Genomic DNA, 22,388 nt, shown 5'->3' on the forward strand with positions numbered 1-22,388 from the left:
AATCCGGCCGCGCCGGTTGGCGGGACCCCCCGCTGGATTCTCCGGCCCGGATGGGCCGAAGTCCCGCCCAGGAATTGCCTGTCCCGCCGGCGTAAATCAAACCTGGTATTTACCGGCGGGACCAGGCGGCGTGGGCGGGCTCCGGGGTCCTAGGGGGGGGCGCGGGGCGATCTGACCCCGGGAGGTGCCCCCACGGTGGCCTGGCCCGCGATCGGGGCCCACCGATCCGCGGGCGGGCCTGTGCCGTGGGGGCACTCTTTCCCTTCCGCCTCCGCCACGGTCTCCACCATGGCGGAGGCGGAAGTGACTCTCCCCACTGCGCATGCGCGGGAAACTGACAGCGGCCGCTGACGCTCCCGCGCATGCGCCGCATTTCCGCGCCAGCTGTCGGGGCAACAAACGCCATTTCCGCCAGCTGGCGGGGCGGAAATCCCTCCGGCGTCGGCCTAGCCCCTCAATGTTGGGGCTAGGCCGCCAAAGATGCGGAGACTTCCGCACCTTTTTGCCAGCGCGATGCCCGTCTGATTTGCGCCGGCTTTGGCGCCAGTCGGCGGGCATCCCGCCGTTGGGGGAGAATTTCGCCCGAGGTGATTATGCTGATCCTCTTCCCAGAGACAGGCTGTAAGCTGTCTGGTATATGGAAAGAAACCCGAGAGCGAGAGAGAGAGTGATTTAAGGATCAGGGAGTTGCTAAGGAGGGTCTAGCACTGGGAGTGGAATGACTTATTTGAGGACACATGGAGATTTGAGCTGGCGATGCATGGAGCAATGAAAAAATGCTGAAAATCTGGGATTATTTTGTGAATCAATCTTGTATTGTCACACATCTGCCAGAAACGTAGCATAACGTAAAAGCATTTCATAAGGAATATTTTGAAAGTGTTGGTTAATCTGAAAGTACCTTTCGTTTTGTTTGCTGTATATGTTGCATGTTGAGCAATGTTTAATCTATGTTGATTTTAATTGGTTTGTTCCGCAAAAGTTTTAACACGTGAAAATTTTCTATCCTCAGGTTATTTGTGTGTGTCGCTGGAAAATTCATCTCTGTTTAAAAAGAGACCAGTCTGTACGGGGATTGCAACAGTATTAATGGAGTTAGTTTACACCTTTTATATCAACCAACCCAAGAATTTCTGCATGCAGTTCTCTTGCAGGCTCCACATAACCTGAGAGATGAAGCATCTCTGACCTGGAGCGGTGCATGGAGTGAAGATTAAGTTGCAGTGGGAATTGTTACCCAGCACAACCGCAGATATTTCAAAATGGCGCAGCCTGACTGGAGCCAGGAAATGAACTCTAAGAGTATTGACACCTTCAATTTAGCACAACGTCAAGAGATTCCTTAAAAACGTAATGTCAGTAATTCTGCCTGGTTCAGGAACACCGCCTTCCCCCTTCCAACACAATCTCATTCCTCATGTACAAAGCAAAGTGCCTGGGCATGAAGGAGAACGTCACTTGGTGCCACGACCCAAACATCAGGCCTGTAAATCGCTCGCTCTCTACACAGAGCAGATCGCCACCGCAATGATTTACCACATTGTCTTTTAAAGGGAACGATCTTGCTTTTTTTTTAAACTATGCGCATTTGTATCACACCTTTTAGAATCTCAGCCACCTGCACTGACGCAGAAGCTATTAACAGAAAAATATTTGCCCAAGGCGCTTCACAAGAGGCCTTAAAACGATTCCACGCCAAGTCACGTGGCTTGGAATTTGCAGCACGGAAGCAGGGTCTGTCAGCTCGACTGGCCCCGAGCTGGTGATGGTGCCACTGATCAGCAGCCTGATTAGACAAAATGAACCAATCAGGGAGAAAGCTGGTTTCGGTCCTCCAAGCGGTTCACACGAGGTCAGGTTCACCACAGACCCTGAGGGATCTTTGTGTTATAATTAACATTAGTGATAATGAAACCACAACGAGAATAGGGAATGCGGAGGGGGCAGGCCAATAGGGGTATTTAGAATCATAAAAGGGTTGGGTAGGACAGATGTAGTGCAGATCCTTTCACTTGTAGGGAGACCGAGCTAACAGCCATGAATACAAGATTGTTTCGAACAATTCACCAGTGCCCATGTACAGCTTTACGTTTAATTTATATTTATATTTTGTGTGTTAAGGAAGGTGGAACATGGCTATAGCTTCATTTGCATTTTTTTGTGAGCTTGCAGCTGGGCCCTCCGAGGAAAAAGGTCAGGTGTTCTGGATTTGTTTGTATAACATACATTTTTAATGAGGTTTTACAACCCTTGAAGTGATGGACTACAAACGGGCAGCAGTTTCGTGGTTTGGGAAAAAAACAAAGGAGGAAAAAACAGCAACAGAGGTTCAAGTGCACAGAGAAACACAGAGAACGACATAAAAGGTCAGAGCGTGTGTGTGTCAGAGAGGGATGACGGGAGTATGAGGAGAAATACTTTAAAGCTGCTGGGGGACTGAGTTCAGAGAACTCTACTTGTTTGCTCCACATTTGAACTAATAGTGAGTGAGGGGTTTTGGGTGTCTTAGTGAGAGGTGCCAGCTGGGGGGAAAAGCATTTGGAGAATGCTCAGAAGTACACCAGAAGCAACTGAGGCAGATCAAATAGGAGCAGAGTTAAGATAGTGCTAAATCTAGGGGTAGCACAGCGGTGCAGTGGTTAGCACTGCTGCCTCACAGCACCGAGGACCTGGGTTCAATCCTGGCCCCGGGTCACTGTCCGTGTGGAGTTTGTACATTCTCCCCGTGTCTGTGTGGGTCTCACCCCCACAACCCAAAGCCGTGCAGGGTAGGTGGATTGGCCACGCTAAATTGCCCCTCAATTAGAAAAAAAATAATTGGCTACTCTAAATTTATTTTTAAAAGACAGCAATCTGCAGGTTATGAAGTGGTTGAAAGAGCTGTACTCAATGTTTGTCAGGTTGCCTCTGAAGCTTATCGATTAAAGTTTAGGGCCTTAATGTATGGTTTAGCACAGTGGGCTAAACAGCTGGCTTGTAATGCAGAACAATGCCAGCAGCGCGGGTTCAATTCCCGTACCAGCCTCCCCGAACAGGCGCCAGAATGTGGCGAATAGGGGCTTTTCACAGTAACTTAATTGAAGCCGACTTGTGATAATAAGCGATTATTAGTATTAAGGAAAAAAACCTAATCACACATTTGTTGAATTTGCAATGAAAAAGACATGGGGCGGGATTCACGCCAGCCCCCGGCGATTCTTCGACACGGCGGAGGGTCGGAGAATCCCCCCCATGCTGTGGGATCAATGGTTTAAATCACTGAAATTTGAGGAAAATATTGAGAACATGAGGGGAATTATGAATTTGGAAGAATTCAATAGCAGCCTAGTAACCATTAGACTTATTTTGATGGGCGTCAAGTCACAATGATCCAAGAAGCTTTTGGCTTATACCCATAATATCTTAGACAGACAGTTACATGTGGAGAATTGGTCATATGGGAATTAACAGGGAAACTGGAAGAATAGGAAATCTGATGACAGAAAAAGGCACTAGGGAACAGGCAGAAGGACATCTAAATAATAAAGGAGATAGGTAGAACTTAAAAGTGATGAACAGAAAACATTAAAGCTTTCATTGCAATAGAACTGGACATACTAAAGCTAATTGCTGGAATTTATTGGAAAGCCCATTGCAGTATCCACAAACCTGGAAGGCCATGGTGAAAGCTACTGCTGCGAGACATTCAGTGTACAATGATTCCCTAATTCTACGCTCAGATTCCATAATCCTGGGAGTGGAAGTATAATCTAGGTGTCACAAATGTTCTCCATTGTAGAGACTGAAGATCCAGTAATCGCGGGTCGCAATTTCTTGAATAATCTTTATTGGTCATAAGTAGGCTTACATTAACAATGCAATGAAGTTACTGTGAAAAGCCCCTAGTCGCCACATTCCGGCGCCTGTTCGGGTACACAGAGGGAGAATTCAGAATGTCCAATTCACCGAACAGCACATCTTTCGGGACTTGTGGGAGGAAACCGGAGCACCCGGAGGAAACCCACACAGACACGGGGAGAACGTGCAGATTTCCACACTGACAGTCACTCAAGCCGGGAATCGAACCTGGGACCCTGGAGCTGTGAAGCAACAGTGCTACCCACTATGCTACCGTGCCGCCCCGGTCTTCCGGCATGCTGTGGCCTAGCAATAGTGACAATCCATGGAATCAGTCAGGCTTCGTATGGCAGATTAACCTCAGAAACTACTCCTATCACCTCTGTCCATGACTCTACATTGAAATATCCAGAATGTTTTTTTGAAATTAGAAGTTTCAAGGGAGGTGTAACATTATACTTGCAGGAGAATGCAAGTCCACCAATTTGTCCACAACGTACGTGCAGCATCTACTTAGAAGACAAATTGAAGGTTGAATTATGATTGAAAAATAGAGAAAGACGGAATCATCACAAACCACACAGATTTATGCAGTGCCATTAAAGGTCATTAACAATATGCCTTGCTCCACACTTAGTTAGGCCACACTTGGAGTATAGTGTTCAATTCTGGTCGCCACACTACCAGAAGGATGTGGAGGCTTTAGAGAGAGTGCAGAAGAGATTTACCAGAATGTTGCCTGGTATGGAGGGCATTAGCTATGAGGAGCGGTCAAATAAACTCGGTTTGTTCTCACTGGAACGAAGGAGGTTGAGGAGAGACCTGATAGAGGTCTACAAAATTATGAGGGGCATAGACAGAGTGGATAGTCAGAGGCTTTTCCCCAGGGTAGAGGGGTCAATTACTAGGGGGCATAGGTTTAAGGTGAGAGGGGCAAGGTTTAGAGTAGATGTACGAGGCAAGTTTTTTACGCAGAGGGTAGTGGGTGCCTGGAACTCGCTACCGGAGGAGGTGGTGGAAGCAGGGACGATAGGGACATTTAAGGGGCATCTTGACAAATACATGAATAGGATGGGAATAGAGGGATACGGGCCCAGGAAGTGTAGAAGATTGTAGTTTAGTCGGGCAGCATGGTCGGCACGGGCTTGGAGGCCCGAAGGGCCTGTTCCTGTGCTGTACATTTCTTTGTTCCACGACATTTACATGCAGCTTTGAAACATTAACATGATAACATTCACACATCAGAAGAGTTAAATACAAGACTGGAAGGTGCAAAGTTCTGTCAAAGTTCAATGTCAAAGACCGGTACTGGGCCCAAGAGCTTCCCACATATCGTATCTCATTTGGCGATACTGTTTTCAATGACTTCCTTTCAGGCTATTTGTGAACCAAGGTCTCTCTGAAGCTCACAGGGATATTACATGCACTGTGCCAGGCTGCATCATATTCTCGATGACATTGCCATTGTGGGAAGAACAAAGCAACATGACCATAACCTGCACTTATTGATACAAGCAGCACCTAATGATGAATTGGTTTATAATCGTCTGAAATGTGTTTTCATACCTATCTGTTTGGCAAAGGATTTGTGGCCGAGACCGACCATAGACTACTGGGGATGATGTGGTAAAAACCATTAACCAGTGCTCCACCAAGATTCCAATGTCTCTTGATCAAGATTCAAGGTCATGGCTGAGAGATTCGGTGCAAGCCTGATAGTTTGCGGATTTTGTTTTTATCTGTTGATGCGCCATGGGCGTCGCGGGCTGTGCCAGCATTTATCGCCCATCCCTAATTGCCCTTGAGGGGGAAGTTAAGAGCCAACCATGTTGCTGTGGGGTCTAGAGTCACATGTAGACCAGATCAGCTTTTATTGGTAGAGGGATTGAGTTTCGGAGCCATGAGGTCATGTTGCAGCTGTACAAATCTCTGGTGCGGCCGCATTTGGAGTATTGCGTGCAATTCTGGTCGCCGCATTATAGGAAGGATGTGGAAGCGTTGGAAAGGGTGCAGAGGAGATTTACCAGAATGTTGCCTGGTATGGAGGGAAGATCTGATGAGGAAAGGCTGAGGGACTTGAGGCTGTTTTTGTTAGAGAGAAGAAGGTTAAGAGGTGACTTAATTGAGGCATCAAGATGATCAGAGGATTGGATAGGGTGGACAGTGAGAGCCTTTTTCCTTGGATGGTGATGTCCAGCATGAGGGGACATAGCTTTAAATTGAGGGGAGATAGATATAGGACAGATGTCAGAGATCAGGGGCGCGATTCTCCACTCCCGCGCCGGTTGGGAGAATTGCCTGGGTCGCCAAAATTTCCCGGGACGCCGGTCCGACGCCCTCCTGTGATTCTCCCAAGCGGCGGGAACGGCCCCGTCGGGTTCCGTGGGCCGCAGGCCGGAGAATCGCCCGAGACACCCAAAATGGCGATTCTCCAGCACCCCCGCTATTCTCAGGCCCGGATGGGCCGAGCGGCCAGGCCAAAACGGCGGGTTCCCCCCTGGCGCCGTCCACACCTGGTCGCTGTCGTCGGGAACAGCGCGGGAACGCTGGGGGGGGCGGCCTGCGGGGGGATCCTGCACCGGGGGGGGGGGCCTCAAATGGGGTCTGGCCCGCGATCGGTGCCCACCGATCGTCAGGTCGTCCTCTCTGAAGGAGGACCTCCTTCCTTCCGCGGCCCCGCAAGATCTGTCTGCCATCTTCTTGCGGGGCGGACTCAGAGAGGACGGCAACCGCGCATGCGCGGATGATGCCAGTTATGCGGCGCCGCCTTTACGCGGCGACAAGGCCTGGCGCGTGTAGATGACGCGGCCCCGCTCCAGCCCATTATCGGGCCCTGAATCGGTCGGGATAGGGGCCGTTTCGCGCCGTTGTGAACCGCGACGGCGTTCACGACGGAGTGGGCACTTCGGCGCGGGAGTGGAGAATCCCGCCCGGGGTTCTTTACTCAGAGAGTAGTAAGGGTGTGGAATGCCCTGCCTGCAACAGTAGTGGACTCGCCAACACTAAGGACATTCAAATGGTCATTGGATAGACATATGGATGATAAGGGAATAGTGTAGATGGGCTTTAGAGTGGTTTCACAGGTCGGCGCAACATCGAGGGCCGAAGGGCCTGTACTGCGCTGTAATGTTCTCTGTTCTATGTTCTAGATCAGGTACGATTCCTGGCTTAGGTCACTGTCTGTGCGGAGTCTGCACGTCCTCCCCGTGTGTGCGTGGGTTTCCTCCGGGTGCTCCGGTTTCCTCCCACAGTCCAAAGATGTGCAGGTTAGGTGGATTGGCCACGCTAAATTTCCCTTGGTGTCCAAAAAAGTTAATTGGGTTACTGGCTTTTGGGGATAGGGTGGGGGAGTGGGCTTAGGTAGGGAGCTCTTTCCAGGGGCCGGTGCAGACTCGATGGGCTGAATGGCCTCCTTCTGCTCTGTAAATTCTATAATGTCCTTCCCTGAAGGATATTAATGAACCAGATGGGTTTTTACGACATTCGATTCATGGTCATTATTAGGCTTTAATTCCAGATATTTTATTGAGTTTAAATTCCATCACCTGCCATGGTTCGATCATTATCCTGGGTCGCTGGATTACTCGCCCGGTGACAATATCACATTGCCATCGCCTCCCCCAATGATGTCAACACATCGGACACACTGAGCAGATTGCCTAACTCAGCCAAAACAAAGATTTATCTTTAGATCTACAAGTTGATCTCATTGGCATCGAGCCTGAAGATTTTCTTCAAATGTATCTGGTACGTTTTGCCCAAATCAAATGTCAGGAGTTACAGGAAGAAACGGCAAAAACGTCTACACGTCTACGTCTGCAGTGTAGAATGGTTTGAATCAATTCAGCATATCCTCAAACGTGGGAGACCATTTTGGCCTGAACGGGACAGGTTCGGTCACCCCCAGGAGTCATTTGTAAAGAAAGGAAGGTCATCATTCTGGAATATCTGCAACCCGATATTCTTCAAACCTTCATCACTTGCACATGGGTAGTGTTTGGATGAGAAGATTTGAGAGAGAGACAGCCTGTTGGCACTGGAGCGGGTCCAGCAGAGATTCACACGGATGATCCCAGGAATGGTAGGCCTAACATACGATGAACGTCTGAGGATCCTGGGATTATATTCATTGGAGTTTAGGAGGTTGAGGGGAGATCTAATAGAAACTTACAAGATAATGAATGGCTTAGATAGGGTGGATGTAGGGAAGTTGTTTCCATTAACAGGGGAGACTAGGACCCGGGGGCACAGCCTTAGAATAAAAGGGAGACACTTTAGAACAGAGATGAGGAGAAATTTCTTCAGCCAGAGAGTGGTGGGTCTGTGGAATTCATTGCCACAGAGGGCGGTGGAGGCCGGGACGTTGAGTGTCTTTAAGACAGAAGTTGATAAATTCTTGATTTCTCGAGGAATTAAGGGCTATGGAGAGAGAGCGGGTAAATGGAGTTGAAATCAGCCATGATTGAATGGTGGAGTGGACTCGATGGGCCGAATGGCCTTACTTCCGCTCCTATGTCTTATGGTCTTATGGGTGGGAACATTGAAGTCGTCGTCAAGTGTGAGGCAGTTCATGAGCATATGGCAAGTTAGCACAAAGGACCACTAATTCTGCAAGAAACTCCTATCTGTCCCGAGACCAAGGTCACATCTGACCTCTCATGTCCATGGCACAGACTTCTTCATTGACTACTTTACGAAGAACCCCATTATGCAACAATTGCGCAACATATCAAGCACAAACATCACGCACACTTTCAAAGCTATTTTCAGTTTCTTTGGTGTGCCCAGAGAGATCATTATGGATAATGTTCGCAATTTATTGGTAAACCATTTCAGAATATGTGAGAGAAGTGGAATATCGATCACACTACTTCTTCTCTTCATTACCCTAGATTTAACAGCCCAGCTCAATGCGTGAAATCCCTCATTCTCAAATGTAGACACCAAGCAAGATCTACACATTGCAATGTTACATCTGAGCGCGACACCTTTAAGTTCAAATATTCCATTACCAGCAGAACTCATGTTTGGCCGACTCGTGTGCACTAACATACCTACTCCTCTCCATTCTTCCCGCTCAGAAACTGGAGAATAACTTTTTAAACTACAAGAGAAGATGACCAAGGTTCACGGTGAAAATGCAGGTACAGAATTGCCAGGTTTGCAGTTGGGATAACAAGTCCACATCCAGGATCCTACACAGAGGGTATGCGATGGCCAGCTGAGGTGACAAGGTTTGGTTTGGACCCAAGGCCCTCTGAAATCATTACGCACAAAGGAGCAATGATAGGGGTGTAACTGAGGATAAATGAGGTCCATCCCAGCTTCTCAACCATCGTCCAGTCCTATTGCATCTCGGGCAAGATCCCAAATGCAAACTGCAACAACATCCAGGAATGGCAACACCACAGATCACTGTGAACAATCAAAGACACCTCCAGACAAAGTGATCATCACAAGATCTGGGAGTACCAGCAAATTACCTCCATGATTTAGAGACTTATTAACTGTCAAGCACATTGGAACTGTCAAAAGCACCAAAATTAATAATCAAAGACAACCATCAACAGTGTCAAGGAACAATACGGCACAGGAACAGGCCCTTCGGCCCTCCAAGCCTGTACTGGTCATGATACCAACCTTTGCCAAAACCCTCAGCACTTCCTTGTGCCATATCCCTCTATACCCGTCCTATCCATGTGTTTGTCGAGGTGCCTTTTGAACGCCGTTAATGTATCTGCTTCCACAACCTCCCCTGGCAACGTGTTCCAGGCACCCACCACCCTCTGTGTAAAAAACCTGCCTCTCACATCTCCTCTAAACTTTGCCCCACGGACCGTAAACCTATGCCCCCTGGTGACTGACCCCTCCACCCTGGGAAAGAGTGCCTGCCCACCCACTCTATCCATGCCCCTAATAATCTTGTAGACCTCTATCAGGTCACCCTTCAATCTCCGTCTTTCTAATGAAAATAGTCTGAGTCTATTCAACCTCTCCGCATATCTAACACCCAGGCAACCTCCTGGTAAACTTTCTCTGCACCCTCTCCAAAGCCTCCACATCCTTCTGGTAGTGTGGCAACCGGAATTGTGTGCAATATTCCAAATAAACTGTGAAAGGCAACTGTGAAAACAGTTAAGATTCCTGCCCTTTAAATGTTTAAAAATAAGCCTGGCGTGTTTAAAAGTAAACATTGCTTGCTATCTCACTCTGTCTGTTGATGTAAGCTTGATGGCTTCCATTACTGAATTAGTGCTACATGACTAATTTCACAATCTTGCATCACAGTCGGCTGCCTTCCTTTTCAAAGTTTCATTGACAGCTCCAAGTGGATATGGGCTCTTTGAAATAGGGCTATGAATCCGTGTTTGTTTTTATAAAGGATTAAGCACTTGAATGAAATGTTTTTATTGTAATGTAGTTGAAGGAATGTAAAAGTAATTATGTTTTTTTATGAACGAGAATAAATAGAGTCTGCAATAAACACTTTGAACTTTATTGCATTAAATCTCAGTCTGGCTCTGGAGGTCTGTCTATGGTGGATACTGGGTGAGTTGGCATGGTAGGATTTATGGGTAAAAGGTGATGTGTGAGAGGGCATAGGATGGCACTGAGGTGGGAAAGGAGCTATAAAGAACCATTTGGGTGGGTGGAGGGGCATAGGTTGGCATGGAGGGCATGAGAGCATGACGTAGCATGGGGAGTGTGGGGGTGGAGGGCTGATATGTTTACAGTGACGGAGCACAGCGGCAGACATTATGCCCAGTCCACCTCCGCATCTTGCAGCCTCCACACTCGTCCTGGGGATGTCAGCACCCCGGAATGAAAATCTGGCCTTGTGGCGCACTTCCCCCTGGGTTGGGTTTACAGCGCCAACTCCCAGCTCTGCGCACCCAACCCGGAAAAAAATACCATGGTTGCAAACAATCTGATTCAGCCTGAGACAGCTGTCGGAGGAAGGGAATGGAGTCAATGGCAAGTGATGTCGCAAAACATCTTACAGCCAATAAAATACTTTGCATTACAGTCAGAAGTCAAAATTCACACAGCAAGGTCCTGTAAACAACAGTTAGATAATCACCAAGTAATCTCTTTCCATTGAAATCAGTTTTCAAGAGACGAACATTGCAGAGAAAACCTCCCCGCTCGGCCCCCAAATAGTGGTCATGGGATTTTCGAGATCCACCGGGAAGTAAGACTGGGCTGCGTTCAAAGTTTCATATTAATGAGGCCTGAGGCTTGGCAGATACTGCGGGTGAGAGACTGTGACAGGGTCAAACAGCTGACCAGAGAGAGTCAAACAACCCCATGGGCACACATTCAGGATCTGAAAACAGGGCCAAGGGCTTTGCTGGGGGGGGTGGGGGGAGGTTGTAGACGAGGCGGTAGCGAGTTAGGAGGGAGGGGGCGAGAGCTGGTTCTTTGGGGAGCGAGGTGATGACAGCTGATTCGAAGGAGAGAGGGACAAGGAAACATTATGATCAGCTGCCTTGGATACCTGGGGGCAAATTGGGCGGAAGGTTTAACGGGAAGTTGGGGGGAGTCAGTTTGGTGGGAATTTGGGGGTAAACAGTTTGGTGGGAATAGTTATTTTGGCATATCTGTGTCAGTCTATCAAATGAAAATTCCATTCCTTCCAAAACACTGAATTGCAATAACCAGGAGAACCACCAATATCTTTGAGAACCAGGATTCATTGTCCTACCTCTCGCCTTTGACATGGGTGGTCATATTCTCCGCGACACTGGATAATATTCAGCCTTGTGCTAATATCTGTTGCTCATGTTACTCAGCAATCAGTGATCACTTCCACCATGAGAAAATCTAACCACCTTCTTGGATTTAAGGTGAGGGGCAGGAGGTTTAGAGGGGATGTGAGGGAAAACCTTTTCACACAGAGGGGGGAGGGGGGGGCGGGGGGCGGGGGGAGTCTGGAACTCGTTGCCTGAAAGGGTGGTGGAGGCAGAGACCCTCATAACATTTCAGAAGTATTTAGATGTTGTTATAACCTGCCTGCTTACCATTGGCTGGGGACTAATGACAATCCCACAATCCTGTGGGAGTATGAGCTTCCCCAATGAGGGGGGCGGAGAAACCATTAGTAAACTCCAAGTATAAATAAAGCTGGCCAGTTTGGAACCAGCAGGAAGGAGTGAGCAGCAAGGGAAGTTGCTGCTGCTGTTATATATATATATGTTATTGTAAATAAATGTTATTACTTTGTATCCTTAAAACTCGTGCTGGATTCTTCGTGGCCCTCACAAAACTGGCGACGAGGGTTAAAGTGAATAGCTGTCTACACTTGCTGAAGCCACCTCCCTGGATTTTTGTTGGATACAGGTTGGAAGTTGTTTTCTATTATACCATGCCTCTGTACGGACGTTTGGATGTTTTTGATGCTGCGCTGGAAAGCTGGAACCAGTACGCACAACGGATGCGTTACTATTTCCGGGCAAACAATATCACCGAAAACGAGCGCCAGGTGGTCATATTGCTCACCGCCTGCGGCCCGCATACGTTTGGGGTGATTAGGAGCCTTACGTACCCAGCTGCGCCGGACACCATAACGTTTGATGAACTTGTGAATATAGTGGGGCAACATTTTAACCCAACCCCATCCACGATAGTCCAGCGTTACAGGTTTAATACCGCTGAAAGGACCCCTGGAGTATCCCTTGCCGATTTTCTATCCAGGCTACGCAGGATTGCGGAGTACTGTGACTGGTGAGACCTTGTCAGAAATGTTACGCGACCGTCTGGTTTGCGGTATTAACAATGCGGACACCCAGAGAAAGTTGTTAGCTGAGCCAACATTGACTTTTCAACAGGCCATTCAAATAATATTGTCCCGAGAGAGCGCAGAGTGAAGAGTACAGGAGCTACAGGGAATGGAAGTGCATGCCTTGGGGCGCAACCCCTTCCGTCCGAAAACGTCCCCCCGCACTCCTGCGGTATCTCGGGCGAGGCGACTTCCGGACCGACGCCAGTGGCCGTCGGACATTCTTCCCCGAAGGGAGCCTTCTCCAGAGCCAATGGATGAGGAGCCATGTCCGTGTCAGACTTGTAGGCGCCGACCCCGTCGCGGACGCCGGTCCTGGGGGCGCCAGAGGCGCCGTCATTCCGACCGAAACTGGGACCAGCCCAGGGGCCGTACCTTCCATGTGGATGAACCTGCGGCGACTACTCCTGAAGACGTGGAGACGGAGGACGACTGCCTGCAGCTGCATTGTGCGGTAGCTCCCCGTGTGGCCCCCATTAAGGTGACAGTACGGGTCAATGGTCACCCGCTTGAGATGGAGTTGGACACTGGCGCAGCAGTCTCCGTGATCGCCCAGAGGACATTCGACCGCATCAAGCAGGGTATACAGACCCTTACATTAACCGACTCACAGGCCAGGTTGGCCACCTACACGGGGGAACCACTGGACATTGCAGGAACTACAATGACCCCTGTTGTCTATGGACGCCAGGTGGGGCGTTTCCCACTTATCGTGGTGCGCGGCCATGGGCACAGCCTGTTGGGTCGGGACTGGTTGCGCCATTTGCGGTTGCAATGGCAGCACATCCTCCAAACAGTTTCTGAAGGGTTGACTGAGGTGCTAGGACGATACCCAGATGTATTCCAGCCTGGTTTGGGGAAAATAAAAGGGGCCGTAGCCCGTATCCAAGTCGAACCAGGAGCCACGCCGCGCTATTTCCGGGCGCGCCCGGTGCCTTACGCCTTGCTCGAGAAGGTAGAAGGGGAGCTCACTCGTTTGGAGAGTTTGGGTATTATCAGGCCCGTCCGTTTTGCTGACTGGGCAGCACCAATTGTACCTGTAATGAAGCCAGATGCCACAGTTCGCTTGTGTGGCGACTATAAACTTACAGTGAATACGGCTTCCCGACTTGACCGATATCCAATGCCTCGCACCAAGGATCTCTACGCGAAGCTTGCAGGCGGACTCTCCTTCACAAAATTAGATATGAGTCACGCCTACCTGCAGTTGGAGCTGGACCTTGCCTCCCGACCATATGTAACGATTAATACACACCGGGGCCTGTATGAATATACACGGTTGCCCTTTGGAGTATCCTCTGCCTGCGTTATTTTTCAACGTGTTATGGAGGGCATTTTGAGAGGTTTACCACGTGTGGCTGTCTACTTAGATGACGTTTTGATTACAGGGACGTCGGAGCAGGAACATTTGGAAAATCTGGAGGCTGTCCTTAGACTTTTTCGGAGGCTGGAGTCCGTTTACGTCGCACAAAGTGCGTATTTCAGGCAAAGGAAGTAGTCTACCTAGGTTATCGGGTGGACCGCGAAGGTTTGCACCCCGTCGCAGAGAAGGTGCGTGCGATTCAACATGCCCCCACCCCGATTGACACTTCGCATCTTTGTTCTTTTCTCGGTCTCGTAAACTATTACGGGAAGTTCCTCCCCAATCTGGCAACTACGCTGGCCCCTTTGCACCTGCTGCTAAAGAAAAATCACACTTGGGTTTGGGGTCAGCCGCAAGAAACCGCTTTCCGGAGGGTAAAGCAACAATTGTCGTTGTCTGGGTTACTAACCCACTATGATCCTGGAAAGCCTTTGCTTGTCACATGTGATGCATCCCCGTATGGTATTGGGGCCGTCCTGTCCCACAAGATGGAGAACGGGGCCGAGCGACCGATAGCTTTCGCCTCCCGCACATTGACTGCAGCGGAGAAAAAGTACGCGCAGGTCAAGAAGGAGGGCCTGGCAGTGGTTTTTGCGGTGAAACGCTTCCACCAGTACGTGTATGGCCGCCATTTCACTATCGTGACTGATCATAAGCCTCTGCTGGGACTTTTCAGAGAGGATAAGCCAATACCGCCCATTGCTTCCGCATGGATCCAGCGCTGGGCTTTGTTGCTCGCTGCATACGAGTATTCTCTGGAGCACAAACCAGGAACGCAGATAGCAAATGCCGACGCACTGAGCCGATTGCCTTTATCGACCGGCCCCATGTCGACCCCCCACGACCGGTGAGGTGGTTGCAACCCTAAATTTTATGGACACCTTGCCTGTCACGGCATCACAGATCCGTGCGTGAGTGGACCCAGACGGAGCCAGTCCTGTCAAAGGTTCGGCACATAGCCCTGTATGGTGGGCAGCATAGACAGCTCCCAGGCGAGTTGCGGGCATTTTCCTCCAAGCTGTCAGAATTCAGCGTGGAAGACGGCATCCTCTTGTGGGGGACGCGTGTGATTGTCCCGGAAAAAGGCCAGGAGCTGATACTAAGAGACTTGCACAATGGGCATCCAGGTGTGACCAAAATGAAAATGTTGGCCCGGAGTTATGTCTGGTGACCAGGCCTCGACACCGACATTGAGAAGGTGGCCCAAAACTGCTCTATTTGCTAGGAGCATCAGAAGCTTCCGTCGGCCGCGCCCCTACATCACTGGGAATGGCCAGGGCGGCCTTGGGCACGCTTGCATGCAGAATTCACAGGCCCTTTTCAAGGATCCATGTTCCTTCTACTAATTGACGCCCAGTCCAAATGGCTAATGGTGCATAAGATGCAGGGGACAACGTCCTGCGCAACAATTGAAAAGATGCATTTGTCTTTTAGTACGCATGGCCTCCCCGAGGTGCTGGTCACGGATAACGGCACTCCATTCACGAGTGAGGAGTTTGCGAGGTTCATGAAGATGAACGGCATATGCCATATCCGCACTGCCCCTTACCACCTAGCTTCAAATGGGTTGGCATTCAAAAGAGGCCTAAAGAAGCAGTCTTCCAGATCAATGGACACGAGACTGGCTTGCTTTTTGTTTACGTATAGGACCACCCCCCATGCGGTGACTGGGGTAGCTCCCACAGAACTCCTAATGGGCCGGAGACTTTGCACCCGCCTTAGTATGGTTTTCCCGGACATTGGCGCAAAAGTACGCCGCACACAAGAACGGCAGGGACCGGGATTGTCTCAGCATCGTCCGATTCGGCAATTTGCGCCCGGTGACCCAGTGTTCGTTCGGAATTTTGCTGGTGGTGCCCAGTGGGTTCCTGGCGTAATCTTTCGCTAAACGGGCCCAATATCTTACCAGGTGCAAGCCCAGGGTCGTCTCCAGCGCAAACATGTAGACCACGTTCGGTCCAGAAAACTATCCCCTCAAAAGATTCCCCGCCCCCGGAGCTCATTTCTACAGCCACAGAGACCAGCGACAAGGGAAGGTAGTCCTCACAATCTTCCACTGGTGCCTCACTCGAAGCCTGCGCAGGTCGTTACGGAACCGAATGGAGATAGAGACGCTGACATGACGGAGGCAGCAGACTCTGACTCCGAGATGGAGACACAGGACGCATCAGAGGGGGAATCCTCGGGTCCACGGGCCGTGGATGTACAACCGTTATGCCGTTCATCACGGAAGCGCCGGTCTCCGTCTCGTTACACGCCGCCTGATCCAGCGCCGCGTGCAAATGGTGTCCGGCCTGCGGCCAAACGAGTCCGACGCCCTCCTTCGCCAGGGTCCTCGGTGGATTCCTTGGACTTAGGGGGGAAGGGATGTTATAACCTGCCTACTTACCATTGGCTGGGGACTAATGTCAATCCCACAATCCTGTGGGAGTATGAGCTTCCCCAATGAGGGGGGCGGAGAAACCATTAGTAAACTCCTAGTATAAATAAAGCTGGCCAGTTTGGAACCAGCAGGAAGGAGGGAGCAGCAAGGGAAGTTGCTGCTGCTGTTATATATATATGTTATTGTAAATAAATGTTATTACCTTGTATCCTTAAAACTCGTGCTGGATTCTTCGTGGCCCTTACAAAAGATGTGCACTTGCGATGTCAAGGAATACAAGGTGAAGTGTTGGAAAATGGGATTGGGATAGCTAGGCGGTTGTTTTTGACCGCTGGTCCAGACGCGATTGGCCGAAGGGCCTGTTTATCTGTGACTCAATAGCATTACCATCAGACTATAAGACGTAGGAGCAGGATTAGGCCACTCGGCCCATCGAGTCTGCTCCGCCATTCAATCCTGGCTGATATGTTTCTCATCCCCATTCTCCTGCCTTCTCCCCATAACCCCCGATCCCATTATTGATCAAGAACCTATCTATCTCTGTCTTAAAGACACTCAGTGATTTGGCCTCCACAGCCTTCTGCGGCAAAGAGTTCCACAGATTCACCACCCTCTGGCTGAAGAAAGTCCTCCTCATCTCTGTTTTAAAGGATCGTCCCTTTAGTCTGAGATGGTGTCCTCTGCTTCTAGTTTTTCCTACAAGTGGAAACATCCTCCCCACGTCCACTCTATTGCTGAATCTCCCACCATTAACATCCCGGGGGTTACCATGGAACAGGAACTGAACAGGACCAGCCAGATTTAAATACTGTGGCGACAAAGGCAGATCACAATCGGTAAAAATAATTCAGCCCTCGACTCCCTGGAGCCTGTCCACTGTGAACAGGCGCAAGCCTGTACTCTCCACTTGCCTGGACGGGTCCAGCTCCAACAACACTCAAGACACTCAGCACCATCCAGGACAGAGCAGTCCTGCTGGATTGGTACTCCATCCACCACTGTTGCACCTGCCTGCAAGGTGCATCATCTACAAGGCAACGCTGCAAAATCCACCAAGGTACCTTCGACAGTACCTTCCAAACCCATAATAATAATCTTTATTACTGTCACAAGTAGGCTTACATTAACACTGCAATGAACTTACTGTGAAAATCCCCTCGTCACCACACTCCGGCGCCTGTTCGGGTACACAGAGGGAGAATTCAGAATGTCCAATTCACCGAACAGCACGTCTTTCGGGACTTGTGGGAGGAAACCGGAGCGCCCGGAGGAAACCCACGCAGACACGGGGAGAGCGTGCAGACTCCGCACAGACAGTGACCCAAGCCGGGAATAGAACCCGAGTCCCTGGCGTTGTGAAGCAACAGTGCTAACCACTGTGCTACCGTGCCGTCCATGGACCTATTCCGTCATTCCCTCACTGTCACTGGGTCACAATCCTGGAACTTGCTAACGGCACCGTGGATTTAGATATATTCCATCGTCACAGTTCAAGAAAGCAGCACATCACCACCCCGAGGACAAATGAGAGGTGGGCAATAAACACGGTGTATTGCGAGTGATACTCGCACCCCATGGGAGAATTTAAATACAGCTCCACGCCTTCACTATTCTCTTGGCGTAGGGTGTATCTGCATTTTAATATTGGTGGTTTAAAATTCACTTCGAAATTCCACTTAACTTGCAAAGGTATTGCCCCCTCCAACCCGAAAATAAACTTTACACCTGCCACTGAATCCAACTTCCTTCAACTCTGAAACATGGTTCCAGATACCAGCTCCTCAATCATCGCCTCGCCTAACACACCCTCTCGAGCGCAGACCCCCAACGCCACCCTCCCTCCCGGAACGAGAGCGGGCTGGCTGCTGGATACCACCACTCATTGTGCATCCAGACGGGTTGGCAAATATCACCCCCACGTTCAGCAGCTCGTCAATCAATCTTGCCCACTCCCCCCCCCTCCACTCTAGCCACGTCCTCCTCACTCTTCCCTCCCCCCCTTGCTTGATCCTCCATCCTCCCACTTCAGCCCCTCCCCTACGCCTACCCCTCCACACCCCCACAACTTTCTCCGCTCTCTCTGCGGTGCAGAAGTAGGTCATTCAGCCCATCTACACCCTCCCTCTGAAAGCGCACCCTACCTAGGCTCCCCTCCCTCTCCCCGTAACCCCACCTAACCTGCACATCTTTGCACAGGAGTGTGCAAGTTTTAACATTGCAGCCATCTATGGACCTTGCATCTGTTCACCACTAACACTGTCCCCTCTTCTAAATCTCCCCACATATTGCCGCAGTCTGACCCTCTCTCTCCCCCTCCTGCACGCACCACTCCATTTCCCGCCAACAACCCCCCCCCGACCCCCTCCCATTCCCCTCACTGTCCACCTCACTCTCCCCCTTTTCGCAACCTCCATCTCTCCATCCTCACTATCTCTTCCACCACCTCCTTCCTCACTCACTTTCCCCTCCACTACCCCACTCCTTTCAATCCCCCTCACTCTGCTCCCCTCCCCACCCAGGCCCTCAATTCCCCTCCCCCCCCTCTAACCACACCTTCCCCCTCACTCTGCTCCCCTCCCCACCCAGGCTCCCAATTCCCCTCCCCCCCTTTAACCATTCCCTTCCCCTCACTCTGCTCCCCCCCCCACCCACCCAGACCCTCAATTCCCCTCTCCCACCCTCTAACCACTCCCTCCCGCTCAGTCTGGTCCCTCCGTCCGCCCCCTTCCTCACTCACACGCTCCCCCGCATTCACATACTATACCCCTCCCTCCCTCCTCATGCCTCGCCCCTCCTCTCACCCTCCCTCTGCCTCCTGCCATCCCCCTCATTCCTCGCGCACTCACTCACTCCTCCGCCTCCTTCCCAATTCTTATCTCCCTCCGTTCTCGCCCTCACTCTCACCCCGACCCCACCTCATTCTCCCTCTAACTCTTCCTTTCTTCCACCCCCTCTCATTCTCCCTCTCTTCAGAATCACTTTCCCCCTCCTCCCCCTCCCTCCCTCCCTCAGGAGGGAGGGGGTGAGGGAGGGAGGGAGGGGGAGGGGGGAGGGAGGGGGTGAGGGAAGGGGAGGGAGGGGGTGAGGGAGGGGGTTGGAGGGAGGGGGGTGAGGGAGGGAGGGTGAAGGGGCGTGGGGGGTGGGGTAGGGGGGGGGGGTTGCCCTCAGACACTGGTTACAATTTTGAACAAACCAGAAGCTTTCTGACTCTTTAAACTGTTTGAAATGAGCCCCGGGTGGGGGTTACACTGGGGGGCAATGTAGGGGTGTCTATGACCCTCTCTGTCTCCCTCTCGGTGTCCCCCCTGTCTCCCTCTCTGTCTCCCTCTCTGTCTCCTTGCCTGTGTCCCTCTCTGTGCCCCTGTCTGTCTCCCTCTGTGTCCCCCCCTGTCTCCCTCTCTGTCTCCCTGTCTGTCTCCCTCTCTGTCTCCTTGTCTGTGTCCCTCTCTGTCTCCCTGTCTGTCTCCCTCTCTGTCTCCTTGTCTGTGTCCCTCTCTGTCTCCCTCTCTGTCTCCTTGTCTGTGACCCTCTCTGTCTCCCTGTCTGTCTCCCTCTGTGTCGTCCCCCCCCCCCCCCCCTGTTTCCCTCACCTGGTGTTGCTCTCCGCCGGGCTGGGGGTCTCTCCGCCGGGCTGGGGGTCTCTGCGCCGGGCTGGGGGTCTCTCCGCCGGGCTGGGGGTCTCTCCGCCGGGCTGGGGGTCTCTCCGCCGCCGCCGCTGCCCCGCTCCGGGCGCCTGGAAGCGGCTCCGCGGTCACGGAGACTCCGAGCTCTCCCCGCGGAGCTGCTGAGCCGCCCCTGGCCACAGCCTGTCCCCGGCTGCCCGCTCCATGGGGCTGGGGGTCCCGGGCTGGGGGTCCCGGGCTGGGCTGGGGGTCCCGGGCTGGGGATGGGGGGGCTGCACCCTCTCCCCGTCTCTCTCCTCCAGCCGGAGCCAAATCTGAAACTTCACATCAGCCCAGCCTGCAGTACTGAGCGGTGCAAATGCGCCCTCTGTAAACCTGCCCAGCTCCTGCAAACAGCAAACCTCCCTGCCACCCACTGCCGGCACAGCCTCAATAACCCCCCTCCCTCAGTCATCACAACCCACACAGCATGGTCTTCACAAAGCAGCAATCCCCTCTCACTCACACAAGTCACTGAAGCTTCTGTGAAGGAGGTTTAACACCAAGTTGGACAGACTGGAGATGTGTGTGTGTCAGAAACCTCCTGCTGAGCTTGTCACCTCCACTATCCAGAAACACCCCACCCCCTCTTCCAAGAGGGTACAGGCCCCTGTTACTCCCATCAGCAATTAACCTGACCCCCAGTACATCAGGAACTGTGCAGCATTCAACCACAACAAAAAAATATTAACCACCCCCCCTCCCTGAGACAAATTGCGAATCTGACACTGAAGAATGAAATGAAAATCGCTTATTGTCACAAGTAGGCTTCAAATGAAGTTACTGTGAAAAGCCCCTAGTCGCCACATTCCGGCGCCTGTTCGGGGAGGCTGGTATGGGAATTGAACCGTGCTGCTGGCCTGCCTTGGTCTGCTTTAAAAGCCAGCGATTTAGCCCCGTGCTAAACCAGCCCACTGACAATAGTTGGTGCAACTATTGGACTGGACACAGGTCAGAGTAGCTGAAATTCACTCACCCACTCACTGCACCAGACTGTTTTCAACAAACATTAATGCAGAAGGTCAGCGATGCCTTTACTGGGGGCGGGGGGGGGGGGGGGTGGGGGGGGAGACAGATAACGTGCTGAGTCACTTTTCTGCTCGCCTGCGAATACATGTAACTCGAATCACCGCACTCGATCCCAGCTCACACCCAACTGCATCGACCACTGACACTCACCTGTACTCCTGTCGTCCCAATGTTATTAACCGTCTTCTTTCTGGCCTCATAATGGCAGCATGGGGCTGATGTGATACATGTCTCCAGTGCTTTCCACTCTGATTGGTTGAGATAAAAGTTGGAAACTGCCCTCCAGGCCCGGCGTTAACTCTTGCCAGAAACAGATAAAAGTTACATCAGAGAATCACTCCATGTGCCTGCCCCATTCTCAGTGTCTGCCCTTTTCACACACCGACTGTTGAAACGAAATGAAAAGGAAATCGATTATTGTCACAAGTAGGCTCCAAATGAAGTTACTGTGAAAAGCCCCTAGTCGCCACATTCCGGCGCCTGCTCGGGGATCCGATTCACAGTCCACCCCGCCCCCCCATCCCCCACCCTGTGTCCACATTCCTTCACCCACTTCACTCAGATCTGGGTATTGACACTTTCTCCCTCAATCACTGACTCGCAAAGTGAATCCCACAGCCTCGCGACTCTGTGAGGAATTTCCGCCTGCCCACTGTTCGGGATCTCTCCCGTGTATCTCTGTCCCAGATCGCACAGGAAATGGACACAGTCTGTTTCCACACACTCACCCAGTCCTTCAGAATTTTAAACATTTCTATGAAGCACCCCAGAATGCAACTTGACGTACGTAGACAACTTGAATCCTATTGCACCGTTTGTAGTGACGGTTTTGAAATGTTTGTAATATTTCTTCGACTGTATTGAAACACTTCAGAATGTGTAGAGCAGTGTTTTTCAAATCTTTCCCCCCCCCAGGATCCACTTTTGTCACAAAGGCCGACCTTTGTGACACACGCCCCATTCGCTTACCTGTAATGTGAAAGGAGAGCGTACCTGACCCTCACAATCTCACTCTAGTGAGGTTCACAGGAGGAGAAGGCCATGCGCATGTCAGGTGCAGACCTCAGCCAGTTCCTTTGTGCCGCCTTCATCTTTGAGACAATGGAAAATCCAATCACACACATGTGGGTCGTCGTGAAGGGCAATAGCAACAAAATGCTTGTTTTACTCAGCACTGGATACGTTTGGGAGCTGCTACTCCAGAATGCCGACAGCCTCATGGGCTGTTGGTGTGTTTATAATGTGGTTCACAGGTCAGGTACAACAGCGTAGTCTTTTCATTTGGAGCAGGTCTAAGTTCATAACTGACTCTGGCATTTCCACCTCAAAAGGAAT

At 51.1% G+C, this 22,388-nt stretch overlaps 1 protein-coding gene across 1 annotated transcript in view; it reads right to left on the bottom strand.

The window, feature by feature from the left end:
- The window catches only part of LOC140429948 (growth hormone receptor-like), a 352,141-nt gene extending 331,744 nt beyond the window's left edge, over positions 1-20,397 (bottom strand). Inside the window, exon 1 of the mRNA XM_072517538.1 lies at positions 19,953-20,397. The gene's annotated coding sequence lies outside the window, so the exon portion shown is untranslated. The remainder of the gene's footprint in view (positions 1-19,952) is intronic.
- Positions 20,398-22,388: the final 1,991 nt, after the last annotated feature.

Source organism: Scyliorhinus torazame, chromosome 9 (genome assembly GCF_047496885.1).
Source record: "Scyliorhinus torazame isolate Kashiwa2021f chromosome 9, sScyTor2.1, whole genome shotgun sequence".
NCBI classification, from domain to species: domain Eukaryota; kingdom Metazoa; phylum Chordata; class Chondrichthyes; order Carcharhiniformes; family Scyliorhinidae; genus Scyliorhinus; species Scyliorhinus torazame.